Here is a 19,276-nt window from a genome sequence, read left to right as displayed (position 1 = left end):
CAGGTCTTGAGCTCTGGTGAGATATGTATATATATATATATATATATATATATATACATACACATACATGTATAGGTTACACCCCCCTTAACCACCATGTCACCAGCTGTCCCTGAAATAAATACTGTAAGTGCTGTAAGTGCAAAGAACTTATAAAGTCCCCAACTTAACTATACTTTTACTCTCTTGATACATAACCCCATCATAAGTTGAGAAGCGCCTATACATGCACATTGTTCCTGGTACAATTTATCAATGAAGGAATAAAATATATTTATAGTTCTATGCATTCAACAAAATCCTTTGACTTCCAAAGGCTCCAAGACCCAAACAGATTCGAGATCCACTGGAATCCTCTGCCTTCTATAGCCTTCCCACAACAATTTAGAGATTAAGGCTTTTAAAAAGGACCGATTCTTCCCATGAAATTCAGAAGTGGATTTCAAGGAGGGAGTCAGCTCTAGTCCCTATTGGCACTGGGAAGGATGCCTCCTGCCCCCCGTAGCTGTGAGTATCCAGGAGTTTTCTTGGCTAAGTGTGTCCAAATGGTTTTTGATTCTCCTTCTGAAAGCTGCTCCAACCAATTCCCAGAAGGCACTGATTCCTCCGTCTTCCCCTCAACCCCCAGTTCCATCCGGCAGCTTATCCTATTGACAATACCCCGAATGTCCCCCAAACCGTCTGCTGCTCTCTGTCTCTGTCACCACCGCAACCCCTGGTCCTGGCGCCATCTTTTCTCCCAGGAATGGCTATAAAAGCTTCTGCTTTTACCCTAGTAAAATCCCTCCTTCACACAGCAGCCAGGGTGATATCTTTCAAAAGCAGAAATACAATATCATTTGCCTCTTCAAAACTTCCTAGCGACTTTCTGTTAGTCAGAGTTCGAAACAGTAAAAAACACCAACTTCCACAGTGTGTAGCCAAGGGATTTGAAGGTAGGGAATTGTTTACGCAAGGGTGAGGCAACCCAGAGGCAACCCAGATAACATCAGCCTGAATCCATCGTTGCCCTTGGGCCAGAGGGACTAAAAAGGGGAGCCAGGAGGGCATGAGAACAATCCAGATTCCTTACTTACTGTGGCCAACGTACCCCAGCAGTGCCGAGGACAATGCCGGGCACTCAGCAGCTGTTTGTTGGCTGCATCAGTGAATGAGTGATGCACGAATGCCATTCCCACTGGGCATCTCCCTTGCAGACTTCCTCCATGACTTCCCTTCACCTGCATCCAACTTTCCCAAGAAAGTGGCTCTTCTCACCTGGATGTCTGCCCTTGAACTCCCTGGGCTAGACGTCAGGCAGTGACCCCTCATTCGCATATACTGGGATTTGAATCCTGACTCTGCCCTCCCTTGCTGTGCAAGGGGGTCTACTTCTGTTTCCTCATCTCTAAAAAATGGACTGTAACGGCAATCGCCTCCGAGGCACCGCATGAAGAGTCCAGGGAGTGTCTGCAACTAGTCTCGGGACAGGACTGTAGTGAAGGTGCAGCACAAGCATGCGCTGGGAATGGGGGCTTGTCCTTTGGGGTGCTGCTGAGGTCGGGCACCAGCTGGTGGGAACCATGGGCGCTCCAGGTTCTCGTTCACTCTGACTCTCAGAACATCCTGGCTTCGAGAGCCCGTGAAGGAATGTTTCAGTGCTGGATGCCAGGGGGTGGCACTGTTTGCTAGCCGTTGGCCTCTGCTTCGCAGAGCGGTACCCAGCACCTGCGAGAGAGCCTCAGATGCATCCCTCCTGCACCAAGCATGTCCGCGCCAGAGAGGCCCAAGAAACCTTACCTTTAGAGGTCGCATTGTTAGGGTTTTGACTGTGTCATTTAGGAATGTCTTTCAGGAACTGGGCTGACTGCAGAAGAGGTCATTTAGAACTGTTTCATCAGTTGTATTCATCTGTATTCGGGAAATGAAGGGCGTATGATAAGCCACGTGGACTCCCTGGATTCATTCTCAAATGAGGCAGTGTCCTGGAGTGAACGGTGCTACTTCTCTGCCTGGAGGATGGCTGGGGGTGAGGGGCTCTTCCTGTCTCACATCAGCCCTGAGGAGCAGGGTCAGGACATACTCCACTGCAAAGTTTACCAGTTTGTGGAGGGAGGTATTCAACCTACACAAGTGATTTTATTTTAGTGGGTCATTGGAAAAGCGAAGACATTTATTTCTATATTTTTCTATGCAAACATGAGTCATGATTTTTCTGACGACCCAATTACATGTTTTTTGGGGGAGAAATGTCTGATTGGGGAATTGTTTATTTAAATATTGGCACTTAGCTAATAAAAACAGCTCTTACCATTTATGAAACATAACTCACTGCCTAGCTCCCATACTGCAAGATCAATGTGGGTTGATAGTTAAGAAAACCAAGGGCCCAGCAGATGGCATAGCAGTTATGTCACTGGACTTTCATATGGTCAACCATGGTTCGAATCTCAGGGCCAGGTGCATACCCAGATCCCAGGAGGAGAATGAGGAGAAGGGATTGTGGCATGGCCATCCCCCTTGGGGATGATTTCTCACTTTTTCTTTCACTGTCTGTCTCTTTCTCTCCAGCAAGCACATATGTTCTAAGGCAAAAACCTCTACCAAAATAAGCCAAGGCTTGAGCCAGCAGCTGGCATGGAGGTTAAGGTGGCTGAATCCCACGTGATCCACTGAATTATTAAAGTCCCAGACCTAGGAGCTGAAAATCACATTGGGCATGTATGCTTGCATGCTCAAAATCCCGAGAGGAGAATGGAGAGGGGCTTGTGGCATTATGGCGTGGCCATGACCCTGTTGGGTGATTTCTCACTTCTCCTTTCTCTCTCTGTCTCTCTCTGGTTAGTGCCCATGCCCTGCAGCAAACTTTAAAAAGCAAGAGGGGCCAGCAGGTGGCATGGTGGTTAAGGCACTGGATTCCCATATGGCTGACCAGTTTCAGTCCTGGACCTGGCAGCTTGCTTTCTCACTTTCCCTCTCTCTTTCTCTATGTCTCTCACTGGTCAAATAAAAAATAATAATATTTAATAAAATTAAATAAACAATTAAAAAAAAAAAAGGAAAAAAGAAAGTCAAAGTCCAAAGTAGCTAGGTCACCTATCCCAGGTGTGTAGACCAGGAAGAGCAGGGCCAGAATTCCACCCTGGGCTGTCTGACTCCAAAGCCCAGCCCTGCAAGGCACACGCTGCTGGATAAACTACCTCCTTATAGCACACGGCACCTTTTCAGTTTGTAACTGAATGCAGGGCCCGGTGTCAGGTCTGGTTCCTATTTTCCACATTCTCTAAAAGGAATTAGACTGTGGTTGACATATCCCAGACCCACCTTCCCTCAAGGCTACCTCCCGGGTCTGACGAACGGATGGAGGGGAGCAATCGGGGGAAATAACGAAACCCATAGAACACTTTACAGTTTCCAAACTGCTTTCACACTAGCAACTTTAGAAAATGAGATCTTCCCTCCTGCATGTCTTCTGGCAGTGGCGATGTGCCGCGAGGCTCACGCAGACACCTCTCAGTGCAGATGTCAGGCTGGAATCTCTGCCTTTCGAGGTCCGTGCCTCCTTTTTAGTACCACACTGTCCTTTTTAGATCAGGAAGCCCTATTTTAATCAATCGTCTTCATATTTTGTACTATTTGATATTTCTCTTTTTCTTTTTAGATTTTTGCCATAAGCTGTGTGTGCTGCCCAGAGAGAGACAAAGAGAGATAGAAGGAGGGAAAGTAAGAAATCATCTCCCCCAGGGGAATGGCCAAATCACAATTCTCTCTCCTCCATTCTCCTCTCAGGATTCCGGGCATGCAAGCACACATGCCCGTTGTGCTTTTCAAGCCACTGGGTCCAGGACTTGAACTGTGGTTGGCCATGTAGGATCTAGCACCTTAACCACTATGCCACTTCTGGCTCTGATATTTTTCTTTCTATTTGAGAGACTACTCTCATTTTCTGTCTCTCTCCTAAAATGCAAATTCCACATGATGAAAAACTTTGTCCTGGCATGGCGTCATGGCATGGTGTTTAAGGCAGCTGGGATCCCACATGGGACAGCACAGTCTGAATACTGGACCCAGTGGCTTGAAAAACATGCCAAGTACGCGTGCGTGTGTGTCCCAGATCCTGACAGCGTAGCGATATGGAGGAGAAGGGGTGGCACTGTGACTAGTGACCATGCGCTGTTGGGAGGGGTGCTTTCTCCTTCTCTCTCTGTCTCTGTTTCTGTCACTTTCTCTCCGGCAAGTATTTGTGCCCTCTTTGAAAAAAAAAAAAACAAAAAAAAAACACTTTGTCCTGTTCTACTAGCCAGTGGATAGTCGTTAAATTAGGCGTTCTCAAATCTATAAAAGAAAAATGTAAGAAAGACCTTACGGTTCTCCAAGAAGAGAATGCACACTGAGTATTTTAAAGAAATGGCTGAAATTTAAGTGTGTACATAAATTCCTTTCAAGATATCGTGAGACTATATAAACAGCTCAATTTCTTTTCCTACAGTCTTAGATTGGGGGCCAATTTGGATGGAGCTAGAAATCCCCAACTTTCTTATGAAAATCTCACCAACAAAGAGAGGCCCACAAGATACCTTTGAACTGGGCACCCGCTCAACACCGCGGCGTTAGGCAGTGTTGCCGCACCATCTGGCCCTCCTGCTCCGCTCCGTGTTTCAGAGTTGAAACATTTTTACTGACCCCCCTGTAGCTCTCCTCTTCATTCAGAGGAAGAGGGCAGGTCTTCTTGAATGTTAGAAATACACTTGGTAAAATGACTTCTCACTCGGCCTAGAGCACCAGCTAGGGCTGTAAAATGAGTACAGAAATCCTTGTAATGTGGGAGGATTACGGTTTCCCATAAATATTTATGGAGTAACAGCAGCTTCTTAGGCATAATACACAAGACATCTGCCACCGAGGCTGAAATACAGACTAGACGGTTCGGGACGTCGACTTCCGTACCGTGTTTATTTTTTGTGAAGAAAAGGAGTATTTCGTAAGTGCTGTTTGAGTCAAGGGGCTATTCTCTTCTAAATTCCTCACCTACCAAAACTATCTGCCTTGGAAAATCTCAGAGGAGGCCCTCCCCTGCCCCACCAAAATCTAACGCTGTGTCATTTTCTTCTAAGAGACGAGCTCTGTGCCTGTCCCCAGCAGCCACGTCAGGTCCCTACTGGGTCCCCTACTCGGTCCCCCAGGTGTATATGCACCAGGGGGCACCGTCCACCTCACACTCTGGCTTCTGCTTGGCCTTGAGCTGCGGGGAAGTCTCTGCGCTCAGTTCTTGAGTTTTCGCTGGCAGTTTTCCCACTTGCCTCGGAATTCCCTGTAAGAAGTGTAGTCTTCCCTCCTGTTGTTTTGGGTTGTTGTTTATACAGTGCTCCAGATACATATGGCACATGGAAGCAATTAAGGTAAAGATGCAAAGTGGGCCTGTCCCACAGGGCTCCCCATCTGCCAATCTCCCATTCCCAGACAAGCCCTGCTCCAACCCAGGGAACCTGGAGCCACACTCAGGAACGTGCACAAGGAGAACTACGCTCTTCAGAATGGTTTCGTTTTGTTGCTTTTTAAGAGTGATTTATTTTTTCAGACAGGCTCACACTGTGATAGCAGGCCTGAGTCTCCCCGCTGGGACAACAGGTGTGTGCCCCATGTCCAGCTCTTTTTCAGTAGGGTCTTGCTATGTTTCCCAGGCCATCCCTGAGCTCAAGATTCTCGCAGCTCAGCCTCCCCTAGTCAGTGGGGTTACAGGCACACACCACAGCACCTGGCCTTCATGTTGGCCCAGAATCAAACCCAGGCCTCCCGTGTGGTCCCAGCCTACAAAGCGCAGCATTTTAGCAACACGTGGCTCTGCACTCTGCCTTTAAGATCGGTTATTTTTCTTTATGAGAGCGTGAAAGGAAGAGGAGGTCGGGGGGGGGAGGACAGAGATAAAAATTTTTCATAGTACCTCACCCTTGTGATACCTCTGCCCCAGTTTCCCAATTAACTAGGATCACAGGCATGTGCAACTGTGCCCAGCATGGTGAGATTGGCCTGAGAACCTGGACATCTCCCCCCATCACCATGTGGCTTCCAGCTTCCTAAGCAATGGTGCTACCTATGAACCATCGTGGCCAGATCTGAAGTCAATTTTTATTTATTTTTTACAGAGAGTATGTGTACTCACCAGAGGGAGAGACAGAGAGAGGTGGGGGGGGGTCAAGAAAACATCCCTATGGAGAATGGTCATGTCACAATCCCTTCTCCTCCATTTTCCTTTTGAGAAGTGTGCATGCTTCCACATGCACTCAGCGTTTTTCAAGTTGCCTGGTCCAGGACTCAAACCTAGCAGTCAGCCATGTAAGATCTAGCCATCTTAACCACCAGACCACAGGATGGACCCCAAGATTGATTTTTAATGTCAGCCAACAGAAAACCAGATGTGATTCCACTCAGAGTTGTCAAGTAGAAGATTTGCAACTGGTACTGGCAGAAACAAATGCTGCAGCATAGCCACACCGGCCATGGCAACACTTGCCTGTCCTCTGTGGAAACAGCCATAGAACTCCCCGCCCAGGTGCATCTTTACTGGTGCAAGAGCAAGGAGGGAGCCGCAGGGAGCAAAGGTGGTGAGGCGTCCACAGTGGCATCTCTGCACTCCTGTGGCTGTTATCAGTCTGGTCCACCTGGAGGTGATCACACAAGATGGCACAAGGACCCAGCACTCGGACTCTCGGCGACTGTAGTGGGCCACCATCACTACCTCCTTTGTTACTGTTAAACCGCATCGGCCGTTGAAGTCACCATAGTGTGCAGAGGGAGCTCGTTGGCACTCTGTCTGCTGGAAGCCAACACATTCTTTCTCTCCTTTTCCCCCTCAAACTACCACAGCAGCGTTGTGTGGCATCTGGTTAGAATAGAGAGTCCTTAGTTTTATTCCGTGAATCAGAGAGATGGCATCTCCAACAGGGGCTTGATGCCACGATCCACTCCCAGCCTCAGCGAGCCTCTGATGGCGGGCAACTGCGTGCCCAGTGTACTCAGGGAGGTCCCTGGATGTGAGCCGCCAACCCTCCCACACAGGTCTGCCTTGCAGACAGTGGTGTTTTGCCACTGCCCTGCCATCTGGCCCCCTAGTTTTATTATTTTTAACCCTGACGGAGGAAAAAAAAAAGAGAACTTTATTCATGTAACTTTGTGAAACAGTGGAAAAAGACAGTTTTCACTATGCAATCATCAAAGCAAAGTGGCCTTCATTCATGGAAAGTTGACTTGATAAGCAAGCCCTTGAATGCGGTTAACTAATATGTAAAAATGTAAATTCAACGTATTTGTGCAAAAAAAGGGTGATGTGACAGAAAGAAGTCAAATGATATTTTATCTAAAGGGGGCAGCGGTTTACTCTCTCCACAGCGTGCAGTCGTCTTCAGATCCATGTGTGTAAGTCATAGCAGTAAGGCATATGGAAAATACAGAAAAGCTGCTACATTCCGATTTTAGCAATGCTCATACACTCTGATCACATATGGAGGGAGAGAGCAGCAGATCAAATTTTGTTAGGGATTTTAGGCCAACTGAGTGTTTAAAAATTCTCTTTAATATTTAGACTAGTTCAGTAATTTTCTCTGAACTCCCGAATGATAAATGTAAGTGTGATAGAAAGGACATCGGGCTGGCCAGAGGCGCAGCGGACAGGGGTGTGTTGGCCATTCTGTTCTGGGGCGTTGCTCGGTTTTCTTTTCAGACCCCAGCCTTTGCTGCCAGGGATGGCTGGACAAATGCCCTAGGGACAGCATGTGTGCGTTATCACAGCCTTCCTTGGCAGCCACTGGGCTTTGGGGTAGCTGTGTGTGTGTGTTGTGGGGCGGGGTTGAAGGATGTCAGAGAACAATGCAATTCCCTCTAACTGATTCTATAGAAAAAAGTAAGCTGCGTGTAGTCAAGGAGCAGAATTTTTCTCTGTGCTGAGAGACGAGCTCAGTATTTATTTTGGCAAGCTCCAAAAGTACTAAGTATTAGCATAGGTTCCTGGGTATTATCTGGGCTCAGATGGCTGGGTGGAGGGCCCCTGGGTTCCAGACCCTTGTTGCCTGTGCTCATTTAAAATGATGATTTGCAACATCAATAACAGAACACTGCAGAAGTACTCAGCTGCGCATTTCGCATTTCGGTCTAAGGAAATAGATGGGCTCTAGGACGCTACACAATAACTTCATTTCGAATATCACTCATAGACTTCGGTATCACTTGAATATCTAAAAGAAAATTATGAGTGTTCATAATTAGTTGACTAGAGCTCAAAGGTTTCACAGAGGAAAAAAAAAGAAGAAGCAATTCCCAAACACTGGAACAATGTGATGTCCTTCAACTAAAATCAAACTCTGTGGACCAGTCCCATAGTGGCGTAGTGCTTGGGGGAGCCAGATCCCATGTGGCAGGTTATTGTTCAAGTCCTGGCCCCGGGGCTTGAAGGACATAAGGGACACGTATGCATGTGCACCGAAAATCGCAAAGGGAAGGGGATGTGGAGAAGGGATTGCAGCGTGACCATGCTCTGTTGGGGGATTCTCTCTCTCTCTCTCCTCCTGTCTTTTCATCTCTGGTGAGTGCATACACCCTATGGCAACAAATAAATAAATAAATAAATAACCCTCTATGACACATCATCTGCAACAGTGTTTCCAAAATCTCATTCACAAGCTACCCCCAGTGCTGCTGCCAATCTCAGACCACCTCTGCTATTATTAATGCTCTCAGGGTTCATGTTTCTTTAAACTAGATTGCCTTTTTAGCTTAAAGACATTTATTTAAAATGAGACTGTACGTCACTACTGCAGAAATTATACTTTTAGTCTTAGGAGTCCTAAGGAGTGTTTTTGTTTCTTTGTTTTTGCTATAGGGCATGCGCACTTGCTGGAGAAAGAGAGGGAAAGTGAGATATCACATCTCCCCCACCACCCTGCCAGGACCAGCAGTAATGGTTATGTAGTTGGACCCCCACATGTTCGAACACGTTTGAGTCCCGGATGCGGTGGCTTAAACTCACGCCAGGCACGTGTGTGTGCATGCCCAAGATCCTGAGAGGAGAATGGATGAGAAGGGATTGCTGTGTGGGCATCCCCCCTGGGGAGTGATTTCTTGCTTTCTGTCTCTCAGGTGAGCACATGCACCTTATAGGTGCTCTCAGGGGACCACATGCACCTTAAAGGAAAAAACTCTAAAAAAAAAAAAAAAAGAAAGAAAGAAAAAAGAGAGAAAGAAAAAAAAAGGGGGGGGGGTGGATGGCCATGCTACAATTTTAGGCACATATGTATATATTCCCAGCATGATTTTCTAGCCACTACGTTCGGGATTCGAACTGCTCAGTCAGCCATGAAGTCCAGCATCTTAACTACCACACTGTCTGCTGGCCCTGGGAGTACTCTTAATTTGTAACAGGCATAGTTGAATGAACAAAGTCTAAAATGAACCAAAATCTTTACCCTCCTCTGGAATAAGAGGAGGACCTTAGATTGCTTTCATTGTAACAGCTATCCCGTGTTACATGTTATTGTTACCCAGGATTTTGTTCCCATCTTGTTTTTAAGCCCCTCACAAGTCATTATTTTTATTGTATTTTGTATAGTCGATGCTTATTAAGGTTTACTCATGCTAATCTTTTCTACTTTTTTTTTTATTTCACTAATGTTTCAGGCACTGCATTTCTCTCTTCTTTCCTTGATAGTTCTTTCAGCAAGGATCTGTTAGAGGCAAATGTTCCTGTTTGAAACATTTGTAGGTCTTGATTTCACCTTAAGATGGTTTGCTTAGGTGTAAACAGTTCTCTGTTGCTATTTCCTGTGAGCGGTTAGAAGGTATTCAATCGTGTCTTTGCTTCTGTTACTGCTGTTGAGAAGTCTGCTGTCACTCACTCTCGTACCTTGTCTGTAGGTAATCATTTTTTCCCCTCTCTGACAGCTTGCAAAGTTATCTTTGATGACCTGTGGTTTTCACCACAGTGTGAATTTCTTTTTATGTATCCTGCTTGGAATTTAAGTTTTCTGAATCCAAGAAAGTGTATCTTTCCATCACTTACAATTCGCAGGCCTTCTCTCCATTTTGTACCTACTCCACTTCTCCATCCTTTCCCAGAATGCCGATGAGAAGTCTGCTGGGTGGCCTCACTCGCCTTGGGTCTCTTAGCTTCTTTCCTTGCCCCATTATCAGCCTCTGAGTTGCTTTGCCTCTCTCCCCCTCCCCGCCCCCCGATGATTGCAGACGCAGAAACAATTGTAACCCTCCTTTTCCTCCCTGCTCTCTTTATTCTCTTCCTGCTCCCACATCACAGCATCCGAACAATACCTTACCCATTCTAGAGAGGCAGTAGCCATTTGTTGGTTTAATTTGGTTTTAAGAAATATCAAAAACTACTGGAGGCTGCAGGAACAAACGTGCAGAATTCCACTCAGAAAAGGTTTCCCTTGAGAGCCTCATGAAAACAAACAGGATCACATTTATAGACTTCTCCTTTAGACCTCCTGCATTTCAGCTGGCAGCCAGCCTGTTTCTTTTAGGCCTGTCCTCATTTATTTTTGGTCCCATGCATATGAGCCAGTGCTTATTTTGATAACTGCATTTATGCTTTCAAGCTTTGACAGACAAATCATTGCCATGGGCTTCCTAGCGGTCACAAGCATCAGTTCACCTTCTGCCCGGAGGAGTAACTCACCCTCCAGCGGGCTCCAGTCTGTTCACTGCAATTAGTTATCTAGCAACTGAGCTTCTCAGGATAGAGGGTGGTTGCCTCTCAAAAGAGAAAGAAAGAAATACAAATGTAGTATCTGAAAGCCTTTTCATTCTAAATTCTACATAAATGATAAGAAATGGAATTCACTGTCCAGGAAGATTTAAAGAGCAGGAACAACTGTGTTAGGACTCTTTTTTTTTTTTTTTTTGGTTGCATTTTGAGCCAACAGGCTCCTTTCCAATCATGTCCAGTCTACGGGTTCCTGGAGTTACATTTTCTGTTCTGGAACATAAGAGTACTCCAAAAACTGAAAGAAGCTTGTGTTAGGACTCTTTTTTTTTTTTTTTTTGGTTGCATTTTGAGCCAACAGGCTCCTTTCCAATCATGTCCAGTCTACGGGTTCCTGGAGTTACATTTTCTGTTCTGGAACATAAGAGTACTCCAAAAACTGAAAGAAGCCTCTCCACTACATCGCTAAGAAAATCTTCTACCTTCTACTGGTGTTGGATCACTGGACCCCTCTCATTTCTAGATGTTCTAATGAGGTAGGTAACATCAGCTCAGAGCCTCTCAGCCCTTTCTCTGGAAAATTTCAGCATGAGCATCGAAGGCCAAGTGAAGGAAGTGCAGAGAGTTGAAAACCAAGTCTGGGTTTCCACACGGAAGTTGCTTTGCCATTTGGCTTCATCTTAACTAAAGCGAGGGCTCCAAAATATCCTATGGAAACTGGTGAGCATGGAGCAGTTAGAGAAGGGGGAACGAGGGAATCCTTGCCGGCTGGCCGGTTGCCAGGAGGAGTGCCAACACCTGGGTGCCAGATGTGCCTTGTCATGGGGCCACTCCTGGCTGGCGTCTGCACTCTCCCCACGGTAGCTGCTCTGCTTGGCAGGGAAGAGGGCTGCAAGACTGAGCTGAGACAGAACCGTCCCAGTCCTGACCCCTTACTACTGCTTTCATTTTTTCTTTGCACCTCCCAGACCTGCTGCACCCTTTCCTGCCTGACAGAGGCTCAGAAGGAGCTTATTACCGGCTCATCAGTTTGGCACTTTCAACAGCAGACTTTGAGACTTGTTTCAATTGTTTATGCCTAGGTCTCTTTGTTTAAGTTCATTTGGGGGAAGCTTTTATAGCCGACAAGGAAAGTGAACTCCTTTCTCAAAAACTGATGGAGTTTGGTTTTGTGTCATTGGTTGCCCATCTTAGCGTTTGACCCACATGGTCCCCTGGAGACCAAAGTTGGACAGTTTTTCCAAGGCCAACAGCATAAGGAAACTGGAGGGCTGGAGGCTCGTACTCTGACTAGCAAATCCACCCAAGTGTCATCATTAGGGGAGGACTCAGCTGTGGGAACAAGCAGGTGATGGTCTCCCGTGACCCAGCATAAAGTAAAGCCAGAAGCCACAGGTTGCCCACTCAGTTAGGGCTCCCCAAGTCAGAATGATAAAGGAAGTAGAAGTTCCAGCTGATCCATGTGTTACTTCTGAGGTCCTGTCTCCCTGCAAGTGAAAGAGGGCCATGGTGGGGCCCACCAGGTGGCATAGTGGTTAAGGCACTGGACTCCCACGTAGTCAACCATGTTTCAGATTTCAAACCCAGGGCTTGAAACACACTGGATGCATGTGCATGCGTGCCCAAACTCCCAAGAAGAGAATGGAGGAGAAGGGATTGTGGCACAGCCATCCCCCTGAGGGGTGATTTCTCACTTTCTATCTCTGTTTCTCCAGCAAGCACACATGCCCTATAGCAAAAATCTCTTTTTAAAAATGAAGAAAGAGAGAAAGAGAGAGAAAGGAAAGAAAGAAAGAAAGAAAGAAAGAAAGAAAGAAAGAAAGAAAGAAAGAAAAGAAAAGAAAAGAGAAAAGAAAAGAAAAGAAAAGAAAAGAAAAGAAAAGAAAAGAAAAGAAAAGAAAAAAGAAAAGAAAAGAAAAGAAAAGAAAAGAAAAGAAAAGAAAAGTAAGGTCCACGATGTTCTCCTTCCTGCCCTCTTGGGAGTCTGTGTTTCATCATCACCCTCGTGGGTTACCGAGGTGGAGGAAAGGTGGGCTGGACTTGAACCTGCTCTTGCTCCCATTGTCAGCTAGTGCACATCCCTAATCTCTCTGAGGTCCAGCTTTGTTTGTGAAGAGGAGGAACAGTGATGCACCTCTCCAGAGTGTCAAGCCCTGTACCTGGCCATGCTTTCCTCCCCTTTTACCTGTTCCTTAGGTGGCTAAGGAACTCAGGTCTTTTCCTCCCAGTTTTCTTTGGAGCACTTGAAGACTTTAACATATTTCAGTTCAAAGTGAAGCAAACTGGACTAGCCAGTGGGATGGTGGTTAAGGTGGCTGGATCCCACACGGCCAACCTTCTGGTTTAAGTCCTGAATCCAGTGACTTGAAAAACACACTGGGCACAAGTGTGTGCGATCTCAAAATCTTGAAAGGAGGGAGACATGGAGAATGAATTGCAGTGTGGCCACCCCCCATGGCAGGTGCTTGTTCACTTTCCCTCTTTCTCTGTCTCTCTCTGGCCAGCACATACAGTCTTTGGCATTTTCTTTTTTTTAATGAAGCAATTTCGGGGGAGGAGAAATAGCTGTTGGCTGATAGTGATGCTCATATTCTGCTAGAAAACATCCTCGGAATGATCTGATGCTTATTCTGAGGCCCACATGCTGGTGTCTCAGAAACATCAAGCCACAGTGGAGAACTTCAGGAGAACCTCTGCCTTGTACAGAGCTCCTCAGGGCAAGCAGCTCCTACTAGGGCAAGCGTTATTCTCACTGACTGCGTTTCATATCTATATTCCTCTTGACTGGGACGGGAAGTAGGGTGTTGGCTAGTAAAAAGCAAAGTGGAAAACAGTTCAGTGGTTTCTCAGAAAGGTAAACATAGAATTATCTCATGATGGGGCCAGTAGGTGGCATGTTGGTTAAGGCGCTGGAATCTCACATGGCCAACTACAGTTCAAGTCCCAGACCTGGTGGCTTGCTTTCTCGTTTTCTCTCTCTGTGTCTCTTTCTGGTTAATTTTTTTTTTTTTTTTGAGAGGTTTTTGCTATAGGGCGTGTGTGCTTGCCAGAAAGACAGAGAGAGACAGAGAGACAGAAAGTGAAAAATCATCGCTGGGGGAATGGCCACACTGCAATCACTTCTCCTCCATTCTCCTCTCGGGATCTTGGGCATATGCGCATGCACCCGGCATGAGTTTAAGCCACCAGGTCCGGGACTTGAACTGTGGTCAGCTACATAGGAGTCCAGAGACATAGCTATTACGCTAACTGCTGGTCCCATCTTTCTGGTCAAATTTTTAAAATAATAATAATAATAGGACCAGCTGATGATGTAAAGGTTATGTTGCTGGACTCCCACATGACTGACTGTGGTTCGAGCCCTGGACCCAAAGGCTTGAAACTCACACTGGGCGTGTGTGCGTGCATGCCCAAGATCTTGGGAGGAGAAGTAATTGTGGTGTTGCCATCTCCCTGGGGGGTGATTTCTTGTTTTCTGTCTCTTTCTGCTGAGCTCACGTGCCCTATAGCAAAAATCTCTCTGTCTAAAAAAATAATTATCATTATTAATAAAATTGCATTTTTTAAAGATTTAAAATAGGGACCAGCAGATGGCATAATGGTTATGTGGCTGGACCCCCACATGGCTGACCACAGTTCAAGTCCCGGACCCAAAGTCTTGAAACTCACACCAGGTGTGTGTTTGTGCGTGCCCAAAATCCCAAAAGGAGAATGGAGGAGAAGGGATTGCAGTGTGGTCATCCTTCCTGGGGGGTGATTTCTTGCTTTCTATCTCTCTATCTCTCCAGTGAGCACAAGTGCCCTATTGCAAAAATCTCTCTAAAGAAAGAGAAAATCTCTCTAAACATTTCCTGGGATTTTGAGCATGCACAGACACATGCCCAGCGTGAGTTTAAGCCCCCGGGTCCAGGACTTGAACCGTGGTCAACTACATGGGAGTCCAGCGATGTAGCCATTATGCTATCTGCTAGTCCCTAAAAAAAAATTTTTTTTGAATAGTGAATTTTATATTATGTGAATTTCATCACAATTTTTAAAATCTTATAGAACTATATATCCCACGTACCCCCCCAAACAATTAAGAAAAGAGTAACTCCATATGTGTTTATTTATGAGCATTAAGGACTATGGAATCTTTCCTTAAGCAGAACTTCCTCTAAACCATTCGTAGATGAGGAAGAAACTTGGGGACGAATCATCTACCAGATCTTACCTTGCTAACTTCATCCCCTGCACCGCAACTTTTTCCTAATCTCAATGTCCTTCTGGAGATCACTCTTGCTGAACTGTTCTTTTTCTGACTTACCTTGTTTCACATTTGAAGTAATTTGGGATCAGCTCTAATATTTTTTTGCTTTAGAAAAGTAGTAAAAATTAATTAATCTACAACTGCACTGATAGCAAAAGTTAATAGAAATTTTAATAAAAATACAACCTCAATAAGCTTCCCTATTGTTCTAATAAATGCAATAGTAGTTTAGAATTGTAGATAAAAAAAAATTAATAAAACAACTGAGGCTAGGGACCGCGATGCTCAAATAAAGGGACACGGCCTCTGCACAGCCCGTAGAGCCGGCGAGGTGAGCAGGTGCCCACCAAGTGCAGTCCTCAGTTCATGCTGTGCAGTGAATATGTTCTTGAACCTTTAACTAATACCCCTTGTTTGGTGGTTTCATTTTAATTATTCAGATATTTTTAGCAAACGTTAAAAAAGCCTGGAGGCTGCTGTAATAGCCAAGTGTCAGAAATATAGTGATATATCCAGAGGACATGGGAAGCGAGAGGTTTACAGAAAACCGAAAGGCAGACTCAGCTGCAGGTACAGGGGAAAGCGAGAGTTTCAACATCCGTCAGACCTGGTGGCTGGGTGGCTTTTCCAGAGACGCTAAATGGTATTTGACTCATTGTGTTTTTCTTTTCAAGGCTGTGACAGAAACTTAGAGGATGAAGGAGGCGCTGACCCTGGACAAAACACAAACAGCTGCCTGTTCAGGGAGGGACATCACCCTGTGCCTCCCCAGGGCCTGGTCAGCCAGCTCCCTAAACTGAGTAAAGAAATTCCAGCTGTGAGGTGTGCCCAAAAGAAAGTAGACTTTTCTGGACCAGCAGTTAGCGTAATGGCTATGTCGCTGGACTCCCATGTAGTCGACCATGGTTCGAGTCCTAGATCTGGAGGCTTAAACTCACGCCAGGCATGTCCCGAGAGGAGAATGGAGGAGAAGGGATTGTGGTGTGGCCATCCCCTCTGGGAGGTGATTTCTTGCTTTCTGTCTCTCTCTGTCTCTGGCGAGCACATGCACCCTACCATAGCAAAAAAAAAAAAAGGAGAAAGTAGACTTTTGGGGAACCAGCAGGTGGCATAGTGGTTAAGGCGCTGGACACTCTCACATGGCTGACCACAGTTTGAGTCCCGGATCTGGTGGCTTGCTTCCTCATTTTCTCTGTCTCTCTTTGGTCAAATTTAAAAAAATAAATGAACGAATAAAATTAAATAAATAATTCTTAAAAAAAAAAAAAAGAGAGAGAAAAGAAAGAAAGTAGATTTTGGGGGCCAACAGGTGGCATGGTGGTTAAGGCACTGGACTCCCACATGGCTCAAGCCCTGCCCCTCATGGCTTGTTTTTTCACTTTCCCTGTCTCTCTCTCTTGCTCTCCTCTTGCTCTCTGTCTCTCTCCGATGAGTGCACATGGCCTGTAGGAAATTTAAAAATAACAATAATGACGATAAATAAAATTAAACAAATAATTCTTAAAGAAAGTATATATATATACTATATATATATAACCATGCCATAGCGTGGTTAAAGGTACTGGACTCCCACATGGCAGATTGTGGTTCAAGTGCTGAACTTAGTGGCTTGCTTTCTCACTTTCCTGCTCTCTTTCTCCATCTGTCTGATTAAACTGGAAAATAATAATAATAATAATTAATAAAGTTTAATGAAATATTTTTTTAAAAACCCAGCCACTCCCACATGGCTGACCACGGTTCGAGTCCCAGACCTGGCAGCTTGCTTTCTCACTCTTTCTCTCTCTCTGTCTCTCTCTGGTCAAGTTAAAAATAAATGAATGAATAAATAAAATTAAATAAATAATTATTTTTTTAAAAAATCACAACAAAGGGACCAGCAGATGGCATAGTGGTTCCATAGCTGGACTACACATAGCTAACAGCAGTTCAAACCCCAGACCTGGTGGCTTGAGAATCACACCGCTGGGCACATGTGCATGCATGCCCAGGATCCCTGGAGCAGAATGGAGGAGAAGGGATTGCAGCTTGACCATCCCCCTGGGGGTGATTTCTCACTTTCCCTCTCACTGTCTCTGTCTCTCTCTCCAGCAAGTATATGTGCCCTAAAGCAATAAAAAAACTTCCAAAGAAAGAAAGAAGGAAAATCACAATGAAAACAAATCGATTTTTTAAAAAAATTAAATGTTAACAATAACAGCAAAAAAACACTATGGAGGGCTGGCCCTTTGGCCCAATGTTTATGGGAGATGGATCCCAGGTGGCCCACTATATGATTCAAGTCCTGGCCCTGGTGTCTGAAGAACTATAGTACTGACTACCTTTCCAATTCAGGATGTGATGCAGTCATAGCTCTGTGTCATTACTTTGTTAAAAATTCTTGATGGAGGGGCCAGCAGGTGGTGTGGTGGTTATAGTGCTGGACTCCCACATGACCAACCACAGTTCAAGTCCTGGACCTGGTGGTTTGCTTTCTCTCTTTTCTTCTCTCTCTTTCCCTGTCTCTCTCCGGTGAGTGCATGTGTCCTATAGCAACAAACAAACAAACAAAAAAAAATTCAGCTGTAGTAAAGGTTGGGAGATTAGTAACATGAAGTCCCATGTACCTATCACTGCTTTGTTTAGGTCTCTCCTCCAGTTGTTGTTGTTGTTGTTGTTGTTGTTTTAATAAGTAGTGCTTTTTTGTTTGTTTGTTTTGTTTTTGCTATAGGGTATGTGTGCTCGCCTGAGAAGCAGAGACAGAGAGACAGAAAGAGAGAAATCACTCTCCAGGGGAGAAATCACCCTCCAGAGGGGATGACCAAACTACAATACCTTCTCCTCCGTTCTCCTCTTGGACTTTTGCACACGTACCCACATGAGTTTTAAGCTGCCAAGCCTGGGGCTCAACTGGGGTCGACTATGTGGGATCAGCGATGTAACCCTCACACCATCTACTGGTCCAGTTCCCCCCCTCCTTTAATTGTGGTAAAATCTACATAACATGAATCTTCCTATCCTAACAGTCTTTGAGCATGAAGTTCAGGGGTGCTGGCACATTTTTTTGTCGTGCAGCCATCACCATCACCATCCACCTCCAGAACCTTTCCATCTTCCCAAACTGGAATTCTGCACCCTTATAAACCCACTCCTTGCTTTCCCCTCCCCAGCTCCTGACACCTGCCATTCTGGGGATTCGGCTCTGCTAGTCAAACCCTCGGGAGAGGAACCATGCAGAATTTATCCTTGCTTGACTGGCTTGTTTTATATCATTTTATTTGCTAGAAGGTGTGTGTGTTTACCAGAGAGAGAAAGAGTGAGACAGAGAGAGGGAGAGGGAGAAGAGAAAGCTCTTCATGGGGCCTGGTCACACTTCAGTCCTTTCCCTTCCAGTTCTCCCTCTTTCCAGGATTTTGAGCGTGCACGCACCTGTGCCCAGCATATTTCTCAAGCTGCCAGTTGGGTCTGGGACTCAAAGCATTCTATCGGCCATGTGTCATCTGGTTGCCTTAACTACCAGGGCACAGAGACAGCACATGACTGGCTTATTTCACTGAGCACAACCTACTAAAGATTCGCCCAGCCCCTGCACTGTTTTTAAATTCAAGAAATCCTAAGGTCCCAGAGGCACTCAAACTAGACTTGCTTGTACTTTCTTTTAGGCCCTGTCTCCTGCAGTGTGAACACCTGGTTCTGACAGCCAACTCACCCCCTGGTAGAGATGAGGGCAGAGCCTCCTCTGATGTCACTCTGCTATTTCACTTCACAGCCGCCCAGCCAAGGGCTGCCATACATGGTCCCACCTACTCCTGGTGGCGTGCAAGATGAATTTAGGTGTCCTAGAAATTAGCGTTTTGATTTTAATAACTGTGTATTTGTCTCAAAATGTATTAGGAAAAAAACAGTGTGAGGGGCCAGCAGGTGGTATGGTGATTGGGGCGCTGGACTCCCACATGGGCAACCATGGTTTGAGACCTGGAGCTGGTGGCTTACTTTCTCGCTTTCCTTCTCTCTCTCTCTGGTCAAATTATAAACTAATAATAATAGGGGCCTGAGGCCAGCAGGTGGCATGGTGGTTGAGGCACTGGACTTCTCACATGGCTGACCATGGTTTGAGTCCAGCACTTTGTGGCTTTCTTTCTCTCTCGCTCTCTCTCTGTCTTTCTCTGGTAAAACTCATGTGAAAAAAAAATTAATAAATAAAAGGAATAATTATTTTTAAAAATAATAATAATAGGAACCAGCAGGTGGCATGGTGGCTAAGGGTGCTGGACTCCCACATTGCTGACCACAGTTTGAGTTCCAGACCTGGCAGCTTTCTGTTTCACTTTCTCTCGCTCGCTCTCTTTCGGTCTCTCTCT

Source organism: Tupaia chinensis, unplaced genomic scaffold, assembly GCF_000334495.1.
Source record: "Tupaia chinensis unplaced genomic scaffold, TupChi_1.0 Scaffold145208_1, whole genome shotgun sequence".
In the NCBI taxonomy this organism is placed as follows: Eukaryota; Metazoa; Chordata; class Mammalia; order Scandentia; family Tupaiidae; genus Tupaia; species Tupaia belangeri.
Note: the sequence above shows the minus strand (reverse complement) of the source record.